This window comes from Eschrichtius robustus, chromosome 11 (assembly GCF_028021215.1).
Source record: "Eschrichtius robustus isolate mEscRob2 chromosome 11, mEscRob2.pri, whole genome shotgun sequence".
In the NCBI taxonomy this organism is placed as follows: domain Eukaryota; kingdom Metazoa; phylum Chordata; class Mammalia; order Artiodactyla; family Eschrichtiidae; genus Eschrichtius; species Eschrichtius robustus.
This window is the reverse complement of record NC_090834.1, coordinates 93,403,976-93,422,155: the sequence shown is the minus strand read 5'-3', so window position 1 is coordinate 93,422,155 and position 18,180 is coordinate 93,403,976.

Below are 18,180 nucleotides of genomic sequence, written 5' to 3'. Positions count from 1 at the left end.
ATGTACACAGTACATACCTGTATTACCACATTAATAAGTACATACATCTTATACGTACATTACATTATATGTATAATCAGACATTACATTACTTACCCCATGCTTATAAGCATGTACATCCTATTATTAGTATTACATAGTACATATAGATAATTAATCGTACATAGTACATTAAGTCAAATCAATTCCAGTCAACATGCATTTCCCGTCCATTAGACCACAAGCTTAATCACCAGGCTGCGTGAAACCATCAACCCGCTTGGCAGTTACCCCTCTTCTCACTCTGGGCCCAAAATCTGTCGGGGTTTCTATTAATGAACTTTATCAGATATCTGGTTCTTACTTCAGGGCCATCTCACCTAAAATCGCCCACTCTTTCCCCTTAAATAAGACATCTCGATGAACCAATGGCTAATTAGCCCATGCTCACACATAACTGTGATTTCATGCACTTGGTATTTTTTAATCTTTAGGGGGGATGCTTGGACTCAGCTATGACCTTAAAAGGTCTTAACACAGTCAAGCCAACTGTAGCTGGACTTCAATTGAAAGTTATTTACTAGCATCAATAATTCATGGTGTGTAATTCAGTCATTGGTTACAGGACATAACAATATTATATGTGTATACATGTACAAGAGGCAAAGCATTCCACTCTTCCCCCCGCCCCCATCTAAAGCAAACTCCCATCAAAACAGATTAGCCTCAAAAACACTCCCATCATACCAATAAACTACTTAGATATTCACCACCCATATAGACAGACATCCCCCAGATTCATTAGCCATTTTATCAAAAATTTAATACTAAATCTGACACAAACTGCACAACACAGCCATATAAATACCACCTGTACACAGCAAGTTGATGTAGCTTAAACAACCTCTAAAGCAAGGCACTGAAAATGCCTAGATGGGCCTACTAGCCCCACAAACACACAGGTTTGGTCCCAGCCTTTCTATTAATTTTTAATAGAATTGCACATGCAAGTATCCGCACTCCAGTGAGAATGCCCTCTAAATCACTAAGATTAAAAGGAGCAGGTATCAAGCACACTATGTCAGTAGCTCACAACGCCTTGCTCAACCACACCCCCATGGGAGACAGCAGTGATAAAAATTAAGCCATAAATGAAAGTTCGACTAAGTCATATTAATTAGGGTTGGTAAATTTTGTGCCAGCCACCGCGGTCATACGATTGACCCAAGTTAATAGAAATACGGCATAAAGCGTGTTAAAGAGTAATACAAAATAAAGTTAAACCGTAATTAAGCTGTAAAAAGCCATAATTAAAGTAAAAATAGACTACGAAAGTGACTTTAGCATATCCTGATTACACGACAGCTAAGGCCAAAACCTGGATTAGATACCCCACTATGTTTAGCCCTAAACCCAAATAATTACAAGAGCTAGATTATTCACCAGAGTACTACTAGCAACAGCTTAAAACTCAAAGGCCTTGGCGGTGCTTCACGCCCCTCTAGAGGAGCCTGCTCTATAATCGATGAACCCCGGTAAACCTCAGCAGCCCTGGCTAATCCAGTCTACATACCGCCACCTTCAGCAAACCTTAAAAAGGAGCAAAAGTAAGCACAACTATAGCATGTAAAAACGTTAGGTCAAGGTGTAACCCATGGGGTGGGAAGAAATGGGCTACATTTTCTACACAAAGAACACTCTCTTATCTGCACGAAAGTTTTTATGAATCCTTAAAAACCAAAGGGGGATTTAGCAGTAAATTAAGAATAGAGTGCTTAATTAAATAAGGCCATGAAGACACACACACCGCCTGTCACCCTCCCTCAAGTATTATGACAAAACCACAACTTATTAACAGATGCTAGTCGATTATATGAGAGGAGATAAGTCGTAACAAGGTAAGCATACTGGAAGGTGTGCTTGGATAAACCAAAGCATAGCTTAAATAAAGCACCGAGTTTACACCTAGAAGATTTCATAGCCTGTGAATGCCTTGTACTAAATCTAGCCCACAACCCTCCATCATACTAGCACTAACCAATCAAATAAAACATTCACCTAACATCTAAAGTATAGGAGATAGAAATTTAAATACTAATGGAGCCATAGAGAAAGTACCATAAGGGAATGATGAAGGAAACATTAAAAGTAGCAAAAAGCAAAGCTTACCCCTTGTACCTTTTGCATAATGATTTAACTAGCAAAATTTTTAAAAAGAGAACTTAAGTTAAACTACCTGAAACCAGACAAGCTACTTATGAACAGTTACTAGAAAAAACTCATCTATGTGGCAAAATAGTGAGAAGATATGTAAGTAGAGGTGACAAGCCTAACGAGTCTGGTGATAGCTGGTTGTCCAGGAAAAGAATTTCAGTTCAATGTTAAATAATACTAAGAACCCCTTATAAGTTTTAATGTATGTTTAAACATTAGTCTAAAAAGGTACAGCTTTTAAGAAATGGGTACAACCTTAACTAGAGAGTAAAAACAAACAGCACCATAGTTGGCTTAAAAGCAGCCACCAATTAAGAAAGCCTTCAAGCTCGACAATATATCTTAATTTCAATATTAAATAAATCAGCTCATAGTCTTATTACCGGACCAATCTATAAAATTATAGAAGCAATACTGTTAATAATATGAGTAACAGGAAGTATTTCTCCTTTCACAAGTTTACATCAGCAACTAATAATATACTGATAATTAGGAGTAAATAAATATAACCCAACACTATTTATTAAACATATTGTTAATCCAACACACGTGTGCACCCAAGGAAAGATTTTAAAAAAGTAAAAGGAACTCGGCAAACACAAACCCCGCCTGTTTACCAAAAACGTCACCTCTAGCAACACTAGTATTAGAGGCACCGCCTGCCCAGTGAGAATTGTTAAATGGCCGCGGTATCCTGACCATGCAAAGGTAGCATAATCATTTGTTCTCTAAAAAAGGACTTGTATGAATGGCCACACGAGAGTTTTACTTCTCTTACTTTTAATCAGTGAAACTGACCTCCCCGTGAAGAGGCATGGATGACAAAATAAGATGAGAAGACCCTATGGCGCTTCAATTAATCAATCCAAAAAAACATAGTTAAACCACCAAGGGGTAACAAAATTTCACATGGATTGACAATTTTGGTTGGGGTGACCTCAGACCACAAAAAATCTCCGAGTGATTAAAGCTGAGACCCACTAGTCAAAGCATAATATTACTTATTGATCCAAAAAGTTGATCAACGGAACAAGTTACCCTAGGGATGACAGCGCAATCCTATTCTAGAGTCCATATTGACAATAGGGTTTACAACCTCAATGTTGGATCACGACACTCCAATGGTGTAACCGCTATTAAAGCTTCGTTTGTTCAACAATTAAAGTCCTACATGATCTGAGTTCAGACCGGAGCAATCCACGTCGGTTTCTATCTATTATGTATTTCTCCCAGTACGAAAGGACAAGAGAAATAAGGCCCACTTTGAACAAGTGCCTTCAGAACAATTAATGATGTAATCTCAATTTCATAAGCAAACACAAAATGCCCATGTGAGACCAGGGTTTAGTTAGGGTGGCAGAGCCCGGTAATTGCATAAAACTTAAGCCTTTATATTCAGAGGTTCAAACCCTCTCCCTAACAGAATGTTTATAATCAATATCCTAATGCTTGTTATTCCTATTCTTTTAGCCGTAGCATTTTTAACATTAGTAGAGCAAAAACTCTGAAAGGACCAAATATTGTAGGACCACATGGTCTACTTCAACCCACTGCCAATGAAATCAAACTATTCATTAAAGAACCACTACGACCAGCTACATCCTCCACCTCCATATTTGTTATTGCACCAATCCTAGCTCTGACTCTAGCCCTAACAATATGAATCCCTCTACCCATGCCATATCCACTCATTAATATACCTAGGAGTATTATTCATACTAGCCATATCAAGTTTAGCCATATACTCTATCTTATGATCCGGATGAGCCTCCAATTCAAAATATGCACTAATCGGAGCCCTACAAACAGTAGCACAATCTCATACGAAGTAACATTAGCAATTATTCTCTTATCTGTGCTCTTAATAAATGGGTCTTTCACCCTATCGACCCTCACCACAACACAAGAACAACTATGGTTGATCTTCCCATCATGGCCACTAGCCAAGATATGCTTTATTTCTACTCTAGCAGAAACTAACCCAGCCCCATTTGACCTGACAGAAGGACAATCCGAACTCTTACCCATCTTTAATGTAGAATACGTAGCAGGCCCTTTTGGTATATTTTTCCTAGCAGAATATGCTAACATCATTATAATAAATTGTTCACAACAATCCTGTTCCTAGGAGCATTTCACAACCCACAGACACCAGAGCTGTATACAGTCAACTTCACCATCAAAACACTATTATTAACAATATCCTTCCTATGAATTCGAGCATCCTACCCTCGATTCCGGTATGACCAGTTAAAACACCTACTCTGAAAAAATGTCCTGCCTTTAACACTAGCCCTGTGCATATGACACGTATCACTACCCATCATAATAGCAAGCATCTCCCCACAAACATAAGAAACATGTCTGATTAAAGAGTTACTTTGATAGAATAAATAATAGAAGTTCAAGCCCTCTTATTTCTGGAATTATAGGAATTGAACCTACCCTTGAGAATTCAAAATTCTCCATGCTACCATATTACACCCCATTCTATAGTAAGGTTGGCTAAATAAGCTATAGGGCCCATACCCCGAAAATGCTGGTTTATACCCTTCCCGTACTAATAAACCCCATTATCTCTGCCATTATTTTAACAACTGTCGTTTTAGGGACTATGATTGTAATAACCAGCTCCCACTGATTGCTGGCCTGAATTGGATTTGAAATAAACATACTAGTCATTATCCCCATTATAATAAAAAACTTTAACCCATGAGCCATAGAAGCCTCCACTAAGTATTTCTTAACACAAGCCACCGCATCCATATTACTTATAATAGCAGTCATCATTAACTTTCTATATTCCGGCCAATGAACCATTACAAAAGTATTAGCCCTAGACATAAAACTAGGACTATCCCCCTTTCACTTTTGAGTGCCCGAGGTAACACAAGGCATCCCATTAATGGCAGGCCTAATCCTGTTGACATGACAAAAACTCGCACCTCTATCAGTCCTTTATCAAATCTCGCTATCAATCAACCTAAGCCTAATACTATCCGTATCCATACTGTCCATCTTAATCTGAGGGTGAGGTGGGTTAAATCAAACCAAACTCCGAAAAATCATGGCTTACTCATCAATCGCCCACATAGGATGAGTAACAGCTGTCTTACTATACAACCCAACTATAACAACCCTAAACCTAGTAATCTACATTATAATAACCCTCACTATATTCATATTATACATTCACAGCTCGGCCACCACTACCATTGTCACTATCACACACGTGAAACAAAATACCTATTATCACAACCCTTACCATAGCCACTCTACTATCAATAGGGGGACTCTCACCGCTATCAAGATTCATGCCTAAATGAATAGTTATTCAAGAAATAACAAAAAACAATAATATTATTCTACCCACACTTATAGCCATCACAGCACTACTTAACCTGTACTTCTACATGTGACTCACATACTCCACAGCACTGACCATGTGCCCCTCCACAAACAACATGAAAATAAAATGGCAGTTTGACTCTACAAAACAAATAACCCTCCTACCAACCATGATGGTAATATCCACAATACTCCTGCCCCTCACACCAATACTATCAGTACTGGAATAGGAATTTAGGTTAAACCAGACCAAGAGCCTTTAAAGCCCTAAGCAAGTATAATTTACTTAATTCCTGCCTAATAAGGATTGCAAGACTATATCCTACATCAATTGAATGCAAATCAAACATTATTACATGTCTTAAAATTGTATAACAGAAGCTTTCTTAAAATATACTCTCAAGGTATGCGTAGGTATGCATAAATTCATCTCAAGATCTGTTACTTAATCTAGAGAGAAAAAAATATTGGTATCAGAAACTTCTACCTAGATGAGACTTAAAAGGTAATATTATAGGATTCCCTGATTTTAGATATTGGAGATGGGGAGTACAGTGAAGTAAAAACATGGTAGTATCTACAGAATCATCACTGGACACATCACACAACCAGTACATAAAAGAAAGAGTGTCTCTCCCTTTCATCACAATGAGAGAAATGCATTCTCTTATGAGAAGAGTGGTAAGATGACTTTAGAGAATGTACTTTTTTACAATTCTACAGAGAGAGTAATACTGTTGTCCTAGTCTCCTCATCTCAAGAGTGCTATTTGTCCTTTGGTAAGGATATGTGAAGGGTGCGTGTGTGTGTGTGTGTGAATAGAAAAAAGGCTAAACATCTGCTTAACCTAATGCATTCATCCAAGAAATATTTCTTGAGCACATACAATTTGGCAGGCTTTTCCAGATGCAGCAAATATAACCATGAATAAGAAAAAATCTCATCCATAATGACGCTCAAATTCTTGAAAGGTAGAGGATGCAGGAGCCATACAATGCACAAGTAAACAAATAAATAAATAATATAAAAGAGGATTATGCATAGGAGTGACAGTAATAGGAGGTAAAAGAGAATTGCTTTACTCTGGATTAAGTGGTTGAGAAGGGCTCACTGAAAAGAGGACATATGAGTTCAACCCTGAATGACAGTAAGAAGATAGACACATGAAATTCTGATTAAAGGGCACCCCAGGCAGGGGCAAAGGTATGCGTTAAGCATTAAAGTGAGAATGAATTTAACGTGTCCCAGGAATAAAAAGAAGTTCAAGAAGTTTTGTGTGGGTGGAACATAATAAGGGCCCTGAGCTTCACTTTGAGTATACATGGAAGTATTTAAGTTATTTTAATAAAGAGTATCTGTGAACTAAATAATGTAAGAAAGTAGTGAGGAATAAAAGGGAAACTTTTGGGTACTGGGCAGCATGGAAGGCCTTGAAGAGCTTAAAATAAGGCGTGTCCGTGATCCATCAGATGATAATAATGGCTTATGGTTGACTGTGATGCCCGACACCATTAGGGAATTTTCTTGGTTTGTCTCCAAAATTTAGTCCTTTATGGCCATCTGAAAACTGTTTCCTTTATAAATTCAACCCAAATGTAAGAATATATTCCCACCTTCATCAAACTTGGACCATATCTTTAGACTGAGGTAAATATTTGATGTATATCAAAATAAGGTGAGGAGTAGACCACGGCTGGGCAGCTATCTTGATGCAATGCTTATAAACATATTGAAAATCAGTATTATAATTATTATAAAAGTTATATTAAATATTTATATTTAATAATATATTATTATATTTATTGTTATACATATTATTATAATAAATTATAACCTATAGTATATGTCATAATATATACTATAAAATCAAGAAATTAAGTTAATGCCACTAAGGAATTTGTAAAATAAATCAGGATACATGACATGCACAAACAAAATGGGAAATAATAGTAAAATAGAAAAAAATACTTGATTTAGAATCTGAAAACAAGTTCTGCTCTGCCTCTTATGGATCTGAGTGATCTGTAAATCATTTATTCTTTCATCTTAGTTTCTTCACGTGACAAGTGGAAACAATAATGCAGCCCAAATTCAGTTTTACGTGTTTTAAAACTGTGTAACAGAAGCTTTTTAAAAATATACTCTCAAGGTATGCGTAGGTATGCATAAGTTCATCTCAAGATCTGTTACTTAATCTAGAGAGAAAAAAATATTGGTATCAGATATTTCTACCTAGATGAGACTTAGAAGGTAATATTAGAGGATTCCCTGATTTTACTATTGGAGATGGGGAGTACAGTGAAGTAAAAACCTGGTCCCCCAAACTGCTCACACTATAGTCAGAGACAAAGCCTAGGTCTTTTATATATTTCAGACAAATCTTTGTATCTTAGGTCTTATGACGTAAAGAAAACTGGAAGATATGTGATGCTACATAAGCAAAGAAAGAGCCTCCTTTTAGTATAATATGAGGTGAAGCTGATGCTGACCAAGTCTCCACAGAAGTGCAAGATTCAATGTACAGACCCTGCCTAAATGGATAATCACTAACCAGACAGATAACTGGAACGAATGTAACTATTCGCTTATTTTTATGGTTGTGTTTAATGTTAGATGTTATGAATTTCACGTTTGTAAAATCTTTGTACTCTAACAGCAATAACTCAAGCATTAGTCACAAATTATGCTACAGTAAATACTTCCGTTTTGATATGTCCTTGCCTCTGATATGTAAGGGGAAATAAAAACAAAAGGCACAAGCTCTTTCACATTCTGTTTGAGACATGCTGAAATCTTCTGAAACAATGTAGCAAGTACACATTTGGAACAGATATGTAGAGTTAGATGTAATGAGGAGGAAGCCCCCAAAGCATAACTAACAACCTCTATGATCCCAATCTCAGTAGCTTCAAGAAGCAAAGAAAGCTCATTTTTACTAGCTTCCCTGGAGACAATATCTCCAATCAAAATTGATTACTTTTCCATGCTATATATCATGCAGAATTGTTAACAGAAAATCTACTACTCACTCAATCCCTTGGCCTACTTCTTGGCAACTACATTACACTGCACTTAATTTTCAAGTAAATAACATTAAAAATTAATCAGAGGAAAGAGTAATTTAGAATGTAGAAGTGAAATAAACGTAAAATGGTACAACCTAAATTACAAGAAATTCTGCCCCGGTATAGGTTTAAATTTTAGGCCCTAGAGGGAGGGAAGAATTAAGAAAGTCCCCCTTCAGGCATTTAACAGTTCAATACAATGGCTCTCCAATTCAAATTCTAGGGCTCAGGGCAAGATTTCCTTAGTGGACTCCACAGAATCCTTTCTAATAGTTCTGCTCCTGACATTTGTAGGACAACATGGAACTAGTGTGTGTATATATACATATAAATATCTACATATATTTACATATATTTATATAAAATATACATAAAATGTTCAAAACTATTCTAATAAAATGTTCTTCTCTCTTAATGTAATCTTATCTCAATAATCTTAAAATATTTCAAAAACACATCTTAAAAATCACTTGAAAGGCCAAGATTAGAATTCTCAAAGTCTTCTGTAGGTAACACAAGGACAGCTAATTTAGCCCCTGACTCAACTGCCCCCTTCTCTTTCTATTCATGAACTGTACTCAATACTGCAAGGGGATTCAGGTATATGCATGGATACCACAGCCCACTCATCCAAGCTCACATACTCCACAAATGCCTAACTGCTCCTTGGCCATTTCCTATGCTTAGAGATGTGCTTGACGGCCTACTTTCTCAGAAGAGGCTCTGGGGAAGCGAGCTAAGTATTCTTCATGCTGGGAATTCTGGGTGTCCTCTAAAAGTCTAGAAGCAGAAGTCATGTGACAAGATGGTCATGGTTCTTTGACCGCATGGGCAATTTATCCCATGGGGCAGCTATGGTCATAGGAAATCCAGGAAGGAATCCTCTATACAGGGCTCAGAAAGAGACTTTTCTTGTCTCTGGCACTGTTCTCTGACTACCAGTATTTCCCAGGAGGGATTATGAGCCACCTCTATGGCACAGAACCATGTAGGAGGCAATGTGACTTCCCCTCATGCTCTCTACCACCACTGCTTCCCAGAGGGCTGGTCTATGATAGGGCCTGGTTACATATGAAATGGTTTGACAGCCTCATCAAGGAAGCTCTATCACAAATATATCTATAGTTATCATATTTATTGACATTTCTCCATGATCCTGTTTTAAAATGCATATTCCTTGAGGATGATTACATATAATCATGCTATTTTTTCCTATCATTGAGTTTATCAACCTATATTTTCCCATTTTCATCTCTGTGTTCCCAAGGCACTTCATGATTTCTTCATGGAAAATAGTATGTAGCATTCGAAGGAGCACTAAAATTTAGAGTTCAACAAACCTACTTTCAAATGTTGGCAAAGCTATTTCCAAAACTTCATACCCTAGGTGAAAATTAAATAACTTCTTTAAGCCTCAGTTTCCTCATCTGTAAAATACTGTATTAACTACCAATCACATGGGCTTATTGTGTGAATTTAAAGAGATAATCCTCTAAATGTCCATGTACAGGTGTGGCACAAAAAAACTGCTTGGTAAATTGCTGTTCTCATGCATATTTTGGATATTTCATTTAGAACAATTTCTATATCACAAGAATCTAAGCTTTTTAAGGTCAAAAGATGCCTTTTAATCTTCTCTGTATGTTCAGTACCTGACACAGTATCTAAAATATAATAGATAATTAAAATAAATTAAAACCGGAGAATAGGCAGCATAAGAGCACAGGATAAATGAGTCCTCTCCTACCTGTTTTTTTTGAAGCTTGGCATTATTTCTAGTCTCTTTCATAATTGCTTCTCTACCTGGCTTAACCTACAGGTAAAGAGGATCTGGCATGCATTCATTAGCCAGATTATTTACCTTCAGTCAGTCAATTCAATGAAGCCATATTTACTGAGTGCTTATTCTGTGCCAGGCTCTGGGAAAATAATGATAAATAAGACATTCGTGCTCATAGTCTAGTAGGAAAGAGAAACATTAAAAAAAGAATTAAAGTTCAATGGGACAATTATTCCTTAAGACCTATGCCTCTTTTCCAACTTACCTAGATTTACCATTCCCATTTCATATCCTCTGTTCATGCATAATCAATGTTTTTGTTGACTACTCTCCATTTCATTCATTTGTGGCCAGGTATATTCTATCCACCAACTCTCAGAGCCAATATGCTTGTTTGTGGTATTTGTTAAATATGAAAACATATTTTTAGAACCATTATCTCATTTTAATAACCCCCAAATGTGATAAAGTCAGTGTCACTATATTCTTATGTGAAAGATGATGAAACTGGAGACTTGAAGGGTTCCTATGAACTGCTCAGTCACATAACTAGTAAGATGCAGAATTTGTTCTCAAGCTTATATCTTTGTGAACAGAAGATTTCCTAGATTATTGTAATTTTTATGAAGTCTGATAACATTGGTTGCTTGTGGTTCTGTATTTTTATTTTTCATATTGACTACAGACTCTAACAGTGGGACTTTGAAGAGGTCTAAAACAAATGGCCCACTTTCTTGCACAACCTCTGAATAGACTGAAAACTAACACTGATATATAAGAATGTAATGTTTCGTCTAAAGCCAAGTAGACTTATTAATACAGAAGGAAGTAATAATGAGGCAACCATTTATTCACTCCTGAGGGGCTTTACCAAGGAGTAACTTTCTAATAAAACTCACAGCTTGGAGGAAGGGAACAGATCTTGATTCCTAGAGGCAGGCCTGTTTCTAAAAGGAAGGATAAAAAAGAGGCATGGGCTGCTATGCATAGTTTCTCCTTCCAAACCCAATAATCAGCTAAGCTACTCATCTTCTCAGATGTAATGATTAGGAAATTGGTTAAAAAAAGGGCATTTGACAAAATCTAAAACCCTTTTATAAACAAAACAAAAGCAACAACAACGAAATAAGCACGCATCAAGTTATGAAGTTACAGGACCAACATCATATTTAACGGTCGAAGACTGAATGCTTTTCCCCCATATTTGTCTTGTGAGTCAAATTCCTCAATTCTTCTGCTTTGCACTATGACTAGATTGTGAGGGGGTATTTTCCATCCCATGCCACAGAGTGTTTCTATTACTTCTTGCTATGCAGTTCTTTAGTCCTAAGAAACCTACATCTTAAGGGTGATTTTTCCATCCAAGCTAACTTAAATCAAGAGCTATCTTAAAATCAGGTTGTGAGGTTGCCTCTTCAACCTGAATGCAAAATTTATCTCTAGAAAGTTTCCACTATGATCCTAAATAAAGAATTAAGTTTGGATCAGCTGAGGTATTGCTACTTATCTTGAATAGTCATAAAATTCAAACCTAAAACTTTGCTAAAACTCGGTGTGTTCTATAGACTGAGCACATGAGACTCAGATGCCTTGCATGTTAACCGTGGAAAGAACTGCTTTAGTATTTATTGTTTCCAAGTCCTGTTTCTGCAAAGATAACTTCCATGGTGGTCAACTACATTAAAAACAACAGCAAAAAGTATGCCTTTTCTCTAAACTGTAGTGTACAGTTAAGCTAGCCTTTACTTTTGCTCAGCCCCACCTTCGAAGAGTGCCTCTGCCCTTGATTTTGCTGAGGTCCATGTGCCTTTGCTAAGGTCCTGCAGATTTACTAAGAACTGTGAACCATTTGTTTAAGACTTAGGGCTGGCTTTGCCTCCTTCTTAGATGCCATATGAAGATCAGAAGTAGGGAACACATTGTTTGGAAGATTGGAAGATGTGTCTAGCTTAGTCAAAGATTGAAATTTGTATACAGTTTGTCTTCCTTGGACATCAGTAGCTGGCATTACCAAGCCACAATCACCTTGACATCTTCTTTAGGGGTCTACTGCAACATTCAAATAATATGATTGATATTAACAGCAATAGGTATCTTCTACTAACTGAATTGGAAGTAATACCACATGTTCAATATATTAGATTGCAGATGGTGCCCAGATTGCAGGAAGAGGGCAGTGTCCACATGTAATATGTCAGAATAACAACTACCTAAGGGAACTGATTTTTTAAAAATTAGCATGTTTCAAGTGTTTCATGTATGCCTCTCATGATTTTTCTGAGGAATGTGATCCATGGTTTATATTTGCTCCCTCGTAGCAGCTAAGTCAATCCAGAGGCCTTAATATTGTGTAATAAGTATCTACTCATTTATTGAAAACCAAGAATTCTTCAGCAGCTACAAACTCTTTTAGTTAGATTTAAGGCCCCACATTCCTTAGAATGATAGGAAACATACACACTAAGATTCTTAACGTGTATAATCACTTCAGCCTGGAAATACTGGCAAAAATTTAGATGCTGTTTTAGTTTCCTAGGGCTGCCATAACAAAGTACCACAAACTGAGTGGCTTAAAACAACAGAGATTTACTCTCTCAAAATTCTGGAGGCAAGAAGTTCAATTTCAAGGTCTTGGCAGGACCCTCCTCCTTTTGAAGCTTCTACAGGCAGATCCCTCCTTGCCTCTTCCATTTTCTGGAGCCCCGAGCATTCCTTGGTCTGTGGCAGCATAACTTCCATGCCTGCCTCCGTCTCCACATAAGCATCTTCCCTCTATGTCTCTGTGTCTTCACATGGCACTCACCTCTGTCTCTGTTTTCTTTTCTTATAAGAATACCAGTCATTTTGGATTAGGGTCCATCCTAGTGGAGCATAACTTTATCTTAATTACATCAGCAAAACCTCCATTTCCAAATAAGGTCACAATCATAGGTACTGGGACTTAGGACTTCAATATATATTTTGTGGGGATATAATTCACCTCACATCAGATATTTCCTTTATATGTTAAATTCCCAAGTGAGATACTTGCAAATTCTTGAATCCATGATGTTCAGGAAGTCAAGCACTTGATCAGTTGCATGCTACTTTTTCTGACCATAGGCTTAAGCATAGAGTCAGAGTTCACATTTTTTTCAAGGGAACAAGACTAAAACTCTTTCCTTGCTTTAGTAAAAAGAGATAGATATTCTTATTTCAATGTTTATAAACTGAGGAATTAATACTGTTTATGGAGGTAACAATCAAAGATAGAAGCAAATGAGCAATAACCCTCCACTGCAATGAAAACCAGAGCGAGTGCCACTGCTTCTGCATACTCAAAACTTACTGATTCAAAAGAATACTGCATTAGAGGAGATTTAATGGGCCGTGAGAACATAAAAGTAATGTATTGTTTTATAATCCATTTGAGCATTCTTAGAAGAAAAGCTCTTCGTGCTTGGTGAGTAGTTTATGGGTCTTAGAGGCCCCTATAAATGTTTGTGTTGATTTCTGTACTTTTTGGAAGCAGCTGCTTTCATTAGGAAAAAAGTCTGGTTTTGGGGTAACAGATACGATGACATAAAATCAGTTTTTCTTCCCACTTTAAAATGTACTTTTACACATTTCAGCCAAAATAATTTTTTAAAGAAATATTATCATATAAAAAATCCTGCAATGCTGGGTGTATTTTTTCATTCAATAAATATTTACAGACTGCCTAAATGTGCCTAACTTTTGTTAAAAGTTAAGTGTTGCAATATATTTAAACATGCTGCAGTTAAAATGAATATTTAACTGTACCTTGAAAATCTTACTTCAAATGGAGTGTTCCTATAGGGAAGCTGAGGTTTGGAACAACAGAGACCAGAATATGAGTCCATGCTCTGCCACTTGCTGGTTTTCTGAAATTACTTTAACTACTTTAAATCTCAATTTGGTTAATTAAAAAGTGAAAATAATAGCTTCTTCTCTAGCTGACAATGTTACCTTTAAGTAACATTCACATGTAAAAGAACTTATCAAAAAACCTGGTATGTTTAATATTTATTAACTATTAATTGCTATTGCTAATTACTATTATTAACAATTTTTAAAAACTAATGTTCAAAAAGTCACAGAAGGTTAAACCTGAGATATACAGATTATCTATCTATCCATATAACTAGTTTATACACATATATATATAATTAGTTTATCTATATCTATATCTAGATGTAATGACTTTCCTAGATCTGTCATAACAATTACTACAACCTTGAAAGGCTTAAGACAACAGAAAAGGTATTTTCCCAATTCTGGAGGCTAAAAGTCTAAAATCAAGGTATCAGCAGGGCCATTTTTCCTCTAAAAGATCCAGGAAAAAATTCTTCCTTGCCTTTTCGAGCTTTTGGTGGTTGCTGGCAATCTTTGGCTTGTAAATGCATCACTCCAACCATTCTCTTCACATGCCTTTCTCCCCTCAGAGTCTGTGTTTCTGTGTCCAAATTTCCTATTATAAAAACATCAGTTACATCAGATTTTGACCCTACCCTAATCCAGTATAATCTCATTTTATCTTATCTAATTACATCTGCAAAATTTTATTTCCAAATGAGGTCACACTCACAGGGTTTGTGTGGACATCTAAATACAAGGTCACGTCAGCAATGGATATGTTTTTCTGTAGGTCAGGGTAAAGGAGGAGACTGTAGATGCAAATTGGGAGTCGTCGACATAAAGATAATCTTTAAAGACAATAAGCAGACTGGATCAGATTGTCTAGGCAGGAAGTGAATACATAGAAGAAGTGTTCTGAAGAATGAGCTCTCTGGCCCTCCAGCAATTTGATATTTGAACCAAGAAAGTAGGCTGAGAAAGACAAGCCAGAGAGGTAGGAAGAGAACCCAGAATTCAAGGGAAGAGAGAATATCACATGCGAAAATGATCGGCTCTCTCCATTGCTGATGAGAAGTTTAGAGAAATGAAGACAAAACGTACCTTGGATTTACTAACGTGGAGATTACCAATAACTCTTACAAAAGCTCTTTTAGTAGAATGTTGCAGATAAGAATTGGATCATAGTGGATTCAAGATCGACCTGGAGGTGTGAAAGTGGACTTTCAAACTCAAAGTCTTATACTGTAGACAAGGAAAGAGTTATGCAGTAGTAACTGGAAGGTGATGTGAGGTTAAATAAGGGGTTTGTTTCATTTTCTTAATTTGTTTTTATTTTTACAATACAGAGATTAATGCTTTGATGATAGAGGCGATCCAGTAGAAAGGGAAAAATAAGTTAATATAAGAGAAAAAAGAGATTCAACTATTTCAGAAATAAAGCCCTGGAGGGAAGGGCTCCTCCCTTTTTAAATGGAGGGAAGAGGAACAGCAGCATCCACAGAAGCAGGAGGTGTGGCACGGGGCACAGGCTAGATGCAGGGAGGTTAGACGGTCCTGGCAGCATGTGGAATAGCTCTTCTAATTGCTCATATTTTCTTTCAAGAATCAAGGTCAACAACCAAGAATAAAGAAGACAGGAATGGGAGTATCTTTGGAATTTTGAGGAGTAAACACAAGGTGTGAACTGATCACCTCTGGAGCGTGGGAGAATGAATTAACTAAGGAAACGAAGATTGTCAGAAGTCACTGAGGGGAAACTTGAAATTCAAGAAAACAAATTTAAAGCATGATGGGTTAGGGTTAGGGTTAGGGTTATGTTGCATGTGTGTAGCAGCAATGACTCAGATTTAAAAGATAGTTGAAACTTTGTGAGGTTGAGTGTAATTGAGGGAGAAATTTGTAAGTGAACTATAATTGTATGCAAAAAAGAGGTGAGACCATGAGGCTGCGAATGAACAGGAAAAGATTATAGAATTGTCTCTAAATTTTATCAAGTAGGGTGGTTACAAAGAATTTTTAGTAATACCTAGAGCGAAAGAGCAGGAAATTAGAAATTAGTGGTCAGAGAGTGAGGTACTTAAAATCCTGCTTATGGAGGAGGTGCAATCTGCTATTATTAAGATCTACAATATGAACATAGATGTCAGTGGCTAAGATGGCATGAAGGACAACATCATTAGAAATGAGGCATTTAAGGAACACAAAAGAGTCTTCTTTATGAATATGGGTTTCATGTTCAGTTCTGCCCGTGACTAGACATGGAGTTGTGGATAGGGTACTTAATCTCTCTAATCTTCAGCTTTATCATTTATAAAATGAAGATAATGATGATAATTTCCTCAGAGTTATTTTGAGAGTTAAATAATAATGACCATGGTGTGATAACTGAAATTTATCAAGCACTTACTTTGTGGCAAGCTATTTACGTGTAATGAATTAATTTAGTGAAATTCCATATCACTAAAGCTGGTGATATTTTCCCATCATATATACATATTTATATACTTGCAAAATATTACTATATTAATAAACTTAACCAAAGATTTAAAAAACTTGTTAAACCTACTAGGTGGCTAGGAAACCCCTTCCTTCCCCCCCTTCTTTCCCATTGATCAAGCCCTCCCAATTCTGCTGCTGTGTGAATCCCCATGCCTACAAATTGCTGGTTTGTTTCCTCTGTGGGAGTGGCTAAAAATGCAGAATATTCTTTCATTCAGAATTCCTTTTTCTGAATACTCATTGCAGTTTCCTCATGACCATGGAAAGACCTACTAGAGTAGGTATTCTCCCAAGATTGTTGGGCCACTCAGCATTCCCTGGATGCAAATCCACCTACATAATTTGTGGGGCCTGGTGCAAAATAAAGATGTTCAAAATGCAAAACAACAACAACAACAGAAAACCAACCAACCAAACAAAAATCCCAAAAGCAAAAACAAAAAACCTTCTGTTAAAGGTACAAAAATATAAAGATTTTTCCTTTCTTTGTGACCTCTCTCTAACGGCCATGGAATTTTCTATTTTTCATTTAATGTCGTTGTAAGTAAAGAAAAACATTAAATTTTAAATTATTAACATGAATTTTACTGTTTATCTTTACACTGTGTAAGGTCAGTTTTAAGTGCAAATATAAGAGAATTTAACTCATATGCGGAATCACCAATATTACAATTTGTACATAGTAGTTCCAACAAACACACATATTTTGTTCTTACCAGAACCATGAAAACACTGCATAGAAGTAACTAGAATGTTTTTATTTCATGTCTTAATACACACACATTCCATCAACACACTCTACCTTTGCCCTACTGATGAGTAAGGAAGGACTTAAAGGAAAAGGAACTTTCAGTTGTGCTATCTTTCCCTTTCTTTGATCATCATTCTCAGTGTACATGATTGGCTAACACAGAAAAGTAACAAAAAATAAGAAAGACTAAGGCAAGTTTCCTTTGTTGCTTGTGTTTCTCAGTGCTCCACTGTCTTCTTACTGCATTTGAAGAAAGTTCTGTTTATAACAGAAAACACAGCCTCTTGGGGCTATTAGCTTACTCACTGAGTGATACAAACACACCTTGTACTCATTTTGAGCCTTGATGGACCCCTACACATTGTGAGCCCACCAGATTTCTCTGCTCCTGGGGCACTGCGAATGCTCTCCGTGAAGACGGTGGCAGGAATGGTAGCAGGCATGCATTGGACAGATCTCTTCTGCTCACTTGCATGCTCGATTGCCCCATCTGACTTTACTCATGATAGAGACACCAGAGTCTTAAACCAAGTGTGGGGCTCTTCTGAATGCAGGGTCTTATGAGACTGCATAAGACACGTGCCCATGAAGCTGGCCCTGCATGAATGCCTTCCATGCTATTAAAATGCATGCCATACATTAAAAAATGATAGGATTTTATGTGGTAAGTGAGATGTGTTTTGAAT